This window comes from Fragaria vesca, linkage group LG1 (assembly GCF_000184155.1).
Source record: "Fragaria vesca subsp. vesca linkage group LG1, FraVesHawaii_1.0, whole genome shotgun sequence".
Classification (NCBI taxonomy): domain Eukaryota; kingdom Viridiplantae; phylum Streptophyta; class Magnoliopsida; order Rosales; family Rosaceae; genus Fragaria; species Fragaria vesca.
This window is the reverse complement of record NC_020491.1, coordinates 21190439-21201544: the sequence shown is the minus strand read 5'-3', so window position 1 is coordinate 21201544 and position 11106 is coordinate 21190439. Positions and strand designations below refer to the sequence as shown.

The 11106-nt window shown below is 36.9% G+C and overlaps 1 non-coding gene across 1 annotated transcript; it reads right to left on the bottom strand.

The window, feature by feature from the left end:
• Window positions 1-1944: 1944 nt before the first annotated feature.
• LOC101310835 lies at window positions 1945-7412 on the bottom strand. Its single transcript, XR_183806.1, has 8 exons — window positions 7104-7412; window positions 6657-6874; window positions 5849-5921; window positions 5534-5631; window positions 4608-4694; window positions 3586-4459; window positions 3380-3499; window positions 1945-2122 (listed from the first exon to the last, which is right to left on the bottom strand). It is a non-coding gene; the product is annotated as an uncharacterized LOC101310835 (transcript).
• Window positions 7413-11106: the final 3694 nt, after the last annotated feature.

Sequence of the window (11106 nt, the reverse complement as noted above, 5' to 3'; positions counted from 1 at the left end):
GTTGCCACCATGAAGCACATACCGTCATGAAAAAGAGACCCAATAGAAGGCTGCGATATGGAGCAATGTCTGACTGAACCTGTAAGGAAAATTCAGTTTCCGCAAGAAGCAAACCAGCCAAAAATGCTCCCAGTGCCATGGACAGTCCAGCCTGTACATAAGAGGTAAAGATTAAGAGCTTTATAGCACTAAAGAGGAATATTATAAAGTTTTTAATAAATGCAGAACCTACCCTAGCAGTGAGAAGACTTGTTCCTAGAATAACAAGCAATGTGTTAGCAGAAAATATTTCTGCGTTTTGATTATCTGCAATTTGCCTATAAATTGGTCGAAGCAACTGCAAAACCACATTAGGTCTAACACACAAGTTTGACTTTTATAGGAGCTTTTGCAGGATTCCCACCCCCAAAACATAAATTGATTATGAAAATACATACATTGTCACAACATCGTTCTACTCACTAGACAAAGTTTCTTAATCAGGCCAAACAAGGGTAACATTTTGACAGGTAGCAACAGCCACCAAAGGCAGATGTTGCCATGTTAGATCATCAAGAAACAGTCTGGAGCACATTGATAACAACAAGTAAAGTAGTTCAAAGAAATTACGCAACATAATACTATTTAGTGAGTCAGAACAACAATTGTACATTCAGAAATCATCATACAATGCCCCCATATAGAACGCGGATTTGCCTAAAAAGTAAAGACACATGCAGTACTTCTAATCACAGTTGAAATAAAATCCTCTATTGCAGCATATGGAACTCCAACACTGAATGTGTGTAAACATTCATTACTCGTCTACCAATTCAATGACGTTATTGAAGAACAGTGAAATTTTTTATATACACAAGGCTTACCAAGCGTCCACCAGCAATAATGGCTGTGATAGCAACTGCTATCTTTACAACAACAAGTCCAAGAGCTTCAGCAATAGCTTGGAAACCAATCTGAAAAGTAACAGACAAAATAATTCAGTGCGTCCCTAAAAACATACAGCAAGAGAGTTCATATTATTTCTTGATTTATGTTCAATAATAGAAACTAGGTCTTTATTTCTCACTCTGTTTCTATTAGGGTGAGGAAGTAAGAAACAAATTGGAATGTGAGAGCAGTCATCTATGTTCTCTGGGAACATAAACATTTGGTTTACCCAGAAGAGGAAGAATCATTATTGAGTAATTTATAATTTCAAAAAATTATTGAGTAATTTAGCAGGTCAGTATAGATCAAATTTGATAGAAATAAAAATATTCTACTATCCACCTATTGGTTGTTTTCCCAGTATATATGTTTGGTCATCAGTCCTTACCATTTAAAGTAGAACGAAGAAAGTTTTATGTTACGTTCACATCTAGTAATCACTAATCAACATATGCACATTGGAATTCAAACTAAGCAAAATGAAACTGAAAGCTAGAGAGAGAGAGAGAGAGAGAGAGAGAGAGAGAGATTGCTATTTCATTCTGCCATTATAGAAATGTATTCAAAGATGGAAACAGGTTACAGGAGAGCATAAGAAATATTACCCCTCCTTTGAATGAATTGGGTGAAATAAGAGGTATAAGTATTAGCAAAACCACAACAGCCAAATCCTGAAAAATTATGAAAGAATCAAGAAAGTACCAAATTTAGGTCCACAATTTCCAGGACAGACATACAATATGAAAGTTGAAACAACAAGTCAACTACATTTCTTTTTCTCCTTTTTCTCTTACGAGGTTGACCACTTACACTCATTTAATTTAAATGTATTGACACCTATTTGTTGATTTACGAGCACTAAAAGTAGATAGTTTTCAGGAGGAAACTATGCAATATGTACTGTAACAATACTTGCTTTTTTAACTACAAATATGCAATTACACACAAAATCAAGGAAATATTGGCATGACAAATTCAGTTGAATATATGGACTCTTAGCTTGACATTCAATTCATTGGAATACGCCCTTACTATATTGAATAAACAGAATCTGTGCTTCAAAAACTTAATCTGTCAAAATAAAGGAACTAAATATCTGCTGGAATTTCAGGATAGCCTGCAAAACCTGGAAAAGTATAACCGAAAAGGTTGCACAACCATGGCCTGACGTGCTCTCACCCGGCTCTTGCAAAACCTGAAAGGTACGTCGATGAAAAGGTAACTAATCTGTCAAAAAGGGGAGGGAAACACACACACACACACACAGAGAAAAGGTTTTTGCCTTCATATAAAGATGTATAGGAAAAAACACACAGAGGGTTCAACCCGGCCTTCCATGCAGAGGTTAAAGACATACAAATAGTAAGCTAAGAAAGTGAAAATTAAACCCTAAATAACCACAAACTACCAAATAGAGAAGATCCAATAAAACCCCTGAAGCCATCAGGTTATATGTACCAAAATCTGCTCACCAAGGAGAAGTTACCTCACAAATGTCAAACTGGAAAGACCTGACAAATTAACATTTGCAGGAGCTCAAACCCACCCCACCCCCAAACACAAAAAAAAAATAACAAAAGGATATTGCCATACCAGAATTGCAAAACCATATTATCTACCAGAAAAACTAAGTCAATCCAACCATTCCTAGTGCTCCTCCATACACTGTTGACTAATACATTGTTGGATCCCAATTCATAAAATCTTGGATTTTTTTCACCCATTGTCAATTGGTTTTGGGTGGCACTACGACTTCAATATTTTAAGTGGGTATTTCATCTGTGGTCGGACCTATTTTGGCCAATCGATATAATAATCCACATTTTTGTTGAGTCCCGGCACATGTGATGAGGCAACGTGAGGATATAAGAATCTCACGTTGATATTCTCAAAATATAACTTTTCACGCCCACGCTACCCCTTGCCAACTGGTTTTTTGTTGAATGCTTACTTTAAGCCAAGCAAAATCTAAATAACTTAGTTGTCCATCCACCAAATGCTATGTTTGTTGAATCGGACAACATCCAAACCATCCCTTTCTACCTTATACTGCAATAAACATTTCCCAAGTAAACCCAAATCGGCAATAGCAGCCATTCTCACACCCACACCAGTATATCATCCTTTTTAGCAACTCTCACTAAATGATAACTGAGTTCATCCCCATCTAAAATGATGAATCCCTCCCTGGAATGATGGGCCAACACGTAACTATTGAACTGTCTTCAAGGAGGGGATTTTGTTCCAGTAGTTAGCCACTTCATCATAGTCATCATGAATATATATTACAAGGTCAAAGCGGAGATATCTATCTTACGATAAATAAGGTATGTAGGTAAAGATGCTCACTTACTGTGTATGAAACTGTTTATTTGAATTTTGGATAATCAAATCAATCAAATAAAAGATGCCTATACACAAGTAATATACTATAATTGCTCATAACCATTACCTGCAGCACAACTGCAGTGGATGATAAAGCTAGACCATTGCCAATTACAATTGCAGCAGGGCCAGGAAGCCCACAAACATAATGAGCAACCAAGCCAATGACAACAGCTGTAACCAAAACCTGCATTTGTTATCAATATTAAGAATCTTATTTATCAATAGCATATGAAAAGTTTTGTTGTGGGGGAACAACTAGGAGAAAATCACCTGAGCAGAGCCTAATCCAGATACGGAACTCGACCTTTCAACAGAAAGCTAAAAATGCAAACCAAGGTCCTGTTAGTTTTCCATTGTAATTCATATAAACTTTCATCATAGTGAAGATAAACTTACATGGAATAGAAATTTCAATTGAAAGACTCACCTCAAGGCCAATGTTGAACAGTAAGAAAACAACTCCAGATTCAGCAATTGCCTTTGTTCCATGTACGCTAGCCTTTCATGGGCTTTGCGCGTGCGAAAGGGCTTTTCAATTATTCATTCATATACGTGAAATAATATGATCTTTTAGAATCATACATCCTCATTTTTACTGACAAAAGCTAACATTTTAAGAGAACTGAAAAATTAAACCGGGAATTAGAACTGAATAGATGAGATCATTATCTCCCACATCCAATTTTCTTGATAACCTTGAAAAGAGCATAATATTCCTAAAAGAAAGGAGGGATACAAAAATTCAATTTACCAAAAAAATAAATGGTTTAAGAGAACATAATACAAAGAAGCTGCTTCAGTTCTTCTCATCTGAGGTGTAGTACTCATGTTATAATATTCTCAAATACTCAACGGGAAGGACCATGTACAAAGACAAAAGGTCCCTTTTTATATAGCCTGGTTCATACACAAACAAAAAAGGGCAGCTAATGGTTCAAAATTAAACCCAGTAAATGAGGTAACAGCCAGTAAAGGCATCAATCTATCATGTTCCTAAATTAGGGATTCAACATGCATTTGTACTTGTAATACTCGTATGTCTATAGTGCATTAGAAATTAACCTGCAATAAGGCATGCTGGTGAGATTCTGGAGCAGTGGCAGCATGTTCTTCCCTCCCTGAACTGAATGTACACGTTACCAATCTAGCACACACAGACAGACAGACACACACAGACGGTGCGCGGGCGCACGCACACATGCAATTAGTCCAACGAATTATACATGTACTAGAGATCAATTAAGAATTCATCGTTCATTTGGTAAAATACTAAAAACAAAGAAGAAACATACTATGTGACGAGCGAAATTATCATAGATATTCAAGCTCTCGCACTGTCAGTACTTACTTAGCTTCTCACTTAGATCCTCAGAGAAATCCTGCGAACAAAAACTACATCAACAAAATTAACAATTTTGGTTTGGAAAATAGGAATAGAGACATTTTGCACAAAGCGGCCAACATTTGGAACTTGGATAAGTCTTGAATGAGATTATATGGAGTTCCCCAATAAAAAGTAAATCCAAGAATAATAACCGATTCAATAAATCGATTATATGGAGTTCCCCAAATGAAAAGCCATTGTAGGACATGAGTGCAAGCTAGCATACTTCTTGTGAATACAGGCGGGTGCAAATGAAATACATGTGAGAGCTTTTAAAAGAACCGTAAATTAATGATTGATGCATGAATCTGAAATGCGCATTCATAGAGAGCTACCAGATTTAAATCTTGAACTTTACCGTCACTAACAGCAGAGGTTGACCAAAATTACCCTAACCCCAGAAACGAAGTCTATCATTTCATATCAAAATACACCCGGGCTTCTCAAATTAATACATCATGAAACACTAACCCAGAACATTTAGACCTATTTTTCCAACAAAGCTCCCATAAAACCACTTAAATATCTCTAATCACAATGAGCATCACATGTCTAACCGTCTCAATTTCTCCATAAAAAAAATAATAATAATAATAAAAAAATTGAAAAAAACCCAACACCACTCAAACCAATCAAGATCCAAACTTTCGAGCTATAGCCCTAAATAAACTTCATGTTACATGCACAGTCACATTAAGTACAATATGACAGCAATTTGTGCACAAAAAAAAAAAGAAGATCAACCTTGTCATGAAAGCAAAAAACTACTGCCATCTAAATAAAACAATAAAATGAATAAACACAATTTTATAAACAGAAAGAATAGTAGCTTACATGAAGCCATGTAAGTCTGATGAACAGCACAATGTGATAAATTAAACCCCCTTGAACATCAAGCAGCTCCACTCAGTGTTCAGGCCAAGACAGTGAGACTGGAGAGTGAGACAGTTAACAGTAAGTCAATAGCTAAGTGAAAGCCATTACTACTGCCACTATATCATGCTTGAGACAATAAGTCGATCAAGTTGGAGGCCAATATCAAAATAAAGTAACTGTTCTGGATTATAGATAAAGTGAGAGATGTACAACATTTTACAATGCATTCCAAAATAGAATTATAGATCAACATTCACCTCTCAAAACAGTTACCTATTGTATGTTATGGAATTAGGTTCAGAAAAGCAGGAGAGCTCCAGGCTGACCAATAACCCAGAATTGCCTTCTTCTCAAGTCAAAAACCAAAAATTAGACAACATTGAATCGAAAGATACTATTCACATACTAATATTGAATGGATGGATTGCCAAAATTCGTTAACAACAGATGAACTCATCTATCAGACTACGTGGACTCCAGCAAATATAATCTATGAAGTATGAACTTTATGTTCTGAATCTTTGAATCAGCTTTTACATCATAACGTAGAATGTATGAATCAGCTTTTATTCTAGCCTGGCAATTGAATAAAAATCCTATCAAGTCAGCTCACATGTTGTACTTGTCCATTTGACTGTAAATTGCGGTTTAAAATATGAATCTTAAATTTTATTTTTATTTTTAGATAGAACAGTTGATGTTGATCCATTTCCTTGAATCAACATCAACTTTGAGTATCATTCTTTTCTATTAATCAACATGAAGTGATAATATCACCACCTGAACTCTGATCATATTTCCACTAAGCCTCTTATTGAATGAAAGGAATCATATATAGTTTAAAATGTATGTCCATGTATATTTCTGTATAAGTACCTAAGCCCAAAAGCTAAAGAATCGAACAGATAGATTTCTTTTGCTTATAAAGATTGAAGAAGACCAATATGGCTAAGTTTAACCTAATCACATCACCACATCACAAAGTACGTGATATCACAAAAAAGAAGAAGATCATGAGCAGAAAGAAAGATAAACTGAACCAAATGAAAAATATTCGTGGGTAGAGAAAAAATGAACTCACCAGAAAATGAACTCTTCCAAAACAAAACAAAAGCAATACTAATAAGGAGCTAAAACCTGAAAAGGTAATCACCAATTACATTGCAAAACAAAACAGTGAATGGAACTGAAAACCCATTACCCATAGCCATCTCCTTCTTTCTCAGCTTCAAATCAACTCACAACTGATTTGAAAACCTCAGTTAAGGTTTGAAATTGATTATCCAACCCAGCCAAATTCTGCATAAAATATGAGGAACACAAGATCATAATTCTAAAGTTACAATTCCCTTAAGTCCTTAAGTCTTGCCAAACTGGAAAATCCCAAACTCATCTGAACCACAAAGTTGCATGTACTGAACTAAAATTAATTAAACAGATAAGAAGCTTACCTCAGGTATTATACTGTAAACCCTAAATCAGTCACATACTATGATTCCATGCCAATTCGAACAAACCATAGGCATACCTTGAGAAATCCCAATAATCGGCAGCAAGCATAGATCTGTGTAAAAAGAATGATCTTCCAATTCAATTCAATGGAACAGGATAATCAATCCATCTGCGAATTGCCATGAGAGTAAAAACTTAAGAAATTCAACATCTAATTAAAGCCGATTCACTCCTTTCTTCTCCGGTTGCCTCTTTCAATCTCTCCCCAAATTATTCTTTCGGTCGAAGCGGTGCGTGGCCAAAATAGCTTAGTCGGTGTGGACGGGGTTGGTAAAGGGGAACTCGCACAACAGTACTCCATCATGTTGGCGCTTAAGGGCATCTCACCCATACCCAATTATGGTTCCCACTACACAGACGACCCAAAATAGGTCGACTTGCAAGGAGGAAACCCAGATGGCAGCAGAAGCCAGGAGCTGCACGTGAAAGACTGGGCAGCGGCAGGAGCTACGCGCGGCAAGCTTCGTCTGTGGAGAACGCGCGCTAGAAGACAGAAAAACGGGCGGGAGCTGGAGACGCGCGACGCACGCGTGGAACCGGAGCTGCACACACCTGCGGCTGAACCCACGTGAGCTCTGTTCTGACCCTCCCAACGGTCCAAAAATGCTCGACCCAGATTAAATGATCATTATATAAAATGATTAAAATTTGAGTATGAGTATGAGTTTTGATATAATGGTTGGAGATGGAATATGAGTTTGAATAGTAATGGGTTTGGGTGACTCAAAATATAGGTATGGGTATGGGTATGACAACCATTGTTAGAAGAAGATAAAAGTTTCCACATCGTCAAAATTATGAAATTTACCAAGAATAAGTCGCAACTAAACAAATTAGGAAAAATGACAGTTTAATTTGCAAAAGTAGTTGAGAATGTTACAAACACGATCGATCAAAAATATGTGCAAAAACAAAAGGTTCCCTTTTTATGCATAAACTGATTCATACACAAACAAAATTAAATTGAGATTAAAGAAAAGAATGAGGCAACAAAAATTTGTTTGTTTGTTTGCAAGTGTTACAGCTACTTGCCTGACGGTAGAGTATGTAATGATTACTTTTCTGGCTTTTGCTTTACCTAAATTTATGAAAGTCATAACTGAGTATTTAAAAAAAAATATAATCTAAAGCAAATCATTGATGCCTTAAATTCGTAATATATTCAATCAGCAGCGTATCAAAAAATGCATTGAATTGGAAATATATTTAATCAACAGTGTATCGGACAATATGGGACATTGTAAGAAAACCATGCTCTCTCTCTCTGACCTCTCGCAAGAGAGGAACTTTGGCGGCGATGGTTCTCCATTGGTGGCAGCCGTGCAACTTCAATTGAAAGGGGGATCTCTTCCCTCTTTTTCTCGTCAAATCGGTGGTGATGACGGCGGGTTTGCACGACGTCATTCCATGAACAAGACTCAATCAAAATTTGATCCGATCTTGGATCTGGATGGTTTGGGACTGATGAAGGGGATCGGTGTGCTCGGCGGGATCATGTCTAGCGGCAGCGGCGACTGGGAGCTTTTTCTGGTCGGTGAGTTTTAGAGTTTACCTTGCGGTTGTGCACCTGTTCTTCCTTCTCTTTGTCTTGTTGGAGAGAGCGGTGGTGATGTGGAAGGAGTCGGCGATGGTGATGCGGCTCTGATTCTGAAACTGACTAGGCCTGCGTTGGTGGCCTCGGGTGATGATGACGGCGGCAAAAGGGTGGAGGATGATAGGGTTTCTTTCTTGGCTCCTTCAAGTTTTGGGCTCGAATGGGTTTGGGTTGGTGCTGCTAGGGTTTCCCTTTGCTGGGCCTTGGTGGATGCAATTGGGCTTAGGCCCCTAGTTTAAATTTAGTTTGGTCCAGGTAAACTAGTTTGTATTCGTAGGGTTGATAGTTCTTTGGATCCTAGTTTACTTGTAAAATCGTGTTTCATCGCTACAAGGTGGGTGTACTTAGGATTTCAAAGCTTATGCTTTAGCTAGTATAGGACTTGCAATTCTGCAAGACGATGTTTTTTGACGACCGAGGTACGTCGTCTTTGTACTGCTTGTTCTGATTTAAATCGTATGACCTTTTGATAAAAAAAAAAAATCAACAATGTATCGGGATAGGATAATTAAATTTCAAATCATGAACTTCTGATTACTAAAAAAAAGGCATGTAGCATGGTACTTTATACCAAGACAATAAGAGTATATTCAAAGTAGACAATTATACATTTTTGTTTGATTACAAGAAACTGTTTTCTCAAAAGTACTTAATATTTAGGGTTTTTTTTGGATAGGAAGTGGTGAATATTTTGGATCGGATGTTCATAGTTCATGGTAACTACTAAGGTTGTCTAGTACTATTTAGTCTAGTGGCATAAGTCTCTCATTGTAAATAAGAGGTCGTGAATTCAAATTACAGTATTGTAGCGCATTAATTGTGCATTTAATTAAAAAAAAAAAAGGAAAAAAGGCTGCAAAGCATGCATGAGGCAGTTTCTAAAAAAAAACAAATGATGCACTTAAAATTATGATAATTTGACATGTTAAAACTCCAATCAGGAATAATCTTAATAAGGTAAGGATATATCTTACCCCATATCCAATAATAAACACATCTACATGATATAACTGCTTCCACGTGCCACTGATATGTGCATAAAAAGTTTGAATTAATTCAAATATTATTCAAAAGATATATATATACACACACACAGTTTCATTCCAGAGCTGGACACCGCTTTGAAATAAAAGTGTGGTGCTCCTCATTTCGCTCATTATTAGGTCACATATCTCCACCGTTTAGTGTCTAGAACATAGTGTGTAAATCATTCATGTAAAGTTTCATCAAATTTGGAGATCATTTGGATACCAAATTAGATTAAATGAATAACTGAACAAAATTTGTCCAAGCGGAACCCTTCGTGTAAATCACAATTACGGAAGCTCAAATGATATCCAAATTAGATGAAACTATGTAGGAATGATCTACACATTATGTTCTAGTCATTGAACGATGTAGATGTGAAAATGTGACCTAAAAGTGAGCGAAATTATGAGCACCACACTTTAATTTCAAGGCGGTGTCCCGTTCTGGAATGCAACTGTGTGTGTATATATATATATATTTTTCTTTTATATATCAAGCCTTTCTAGATACAAACCTCCTTATTTATTCAAAAGGTACGTATTTCTTTAATTGACTTACTTTTCGATTATATTTTCTCATCTCAACCATTCATCTTTTAGATATTAGCTTTCAATTTTCTAGCTGATATTAGTTTTACCCTCACGTGTTTAAAATGTTGTCTTTTGCATATTCCTTCCTCAATGCATAACAATTTGTTTAATTTAGAGATCAACATTTATTATGCATTTTTTATAATTGCAAAAGTTAACAATTGTAGCGGATTATCTTAAATATAAATTAAAAGCAATGTAACTGTGAACGATAATCAAACGCCTACTAAAACATCAACTGATCGAATCGAAAATGAAGAATTTACAGTAAAATCTAAATCTTTTATGTAATTTATAAAACGACCGAACTCCATAGGCCATTTTTTGTTGGTTATATAAGTAATAAGCAAATTGGTGCCAGTTGACTGAAAATCAAGAAAAAGTAAAACCCAAGAGAGGAAGCAAATATACGTTTTTGGAAAGAAAGAAAGAATAAAAAAGTGTAAAACTAGCGTGGCACAGGAGTAAAAAAGTAAAGCCGTAAAGTAAATGCGTGAAATAAATTTCAAAATGGAAACAAACTGCTTTCCTCTTCAGAAATCAACAAATGTCGCCGCCGACCCTAACGCCGCTGCTCCTCCTCCTCCTATTCACACCACCCCTCCTCTCTCACTCAATCTACGAATGGCAGTCCGCACGCGCCACCTACTACGCCGCCTCCGACCCCCGCGACGCGGTGGGCGGCGCGTGCGGCTACGGCGACCTGATGAAGGGCGGTTTCGGAATGGCGACGGTGGGGCTGAGCGAGGCGCTGTTCGAGCGTGGCCAGATCTGCGGCGCGTGCTTGGNGGTCCGGTGCGTGGAGG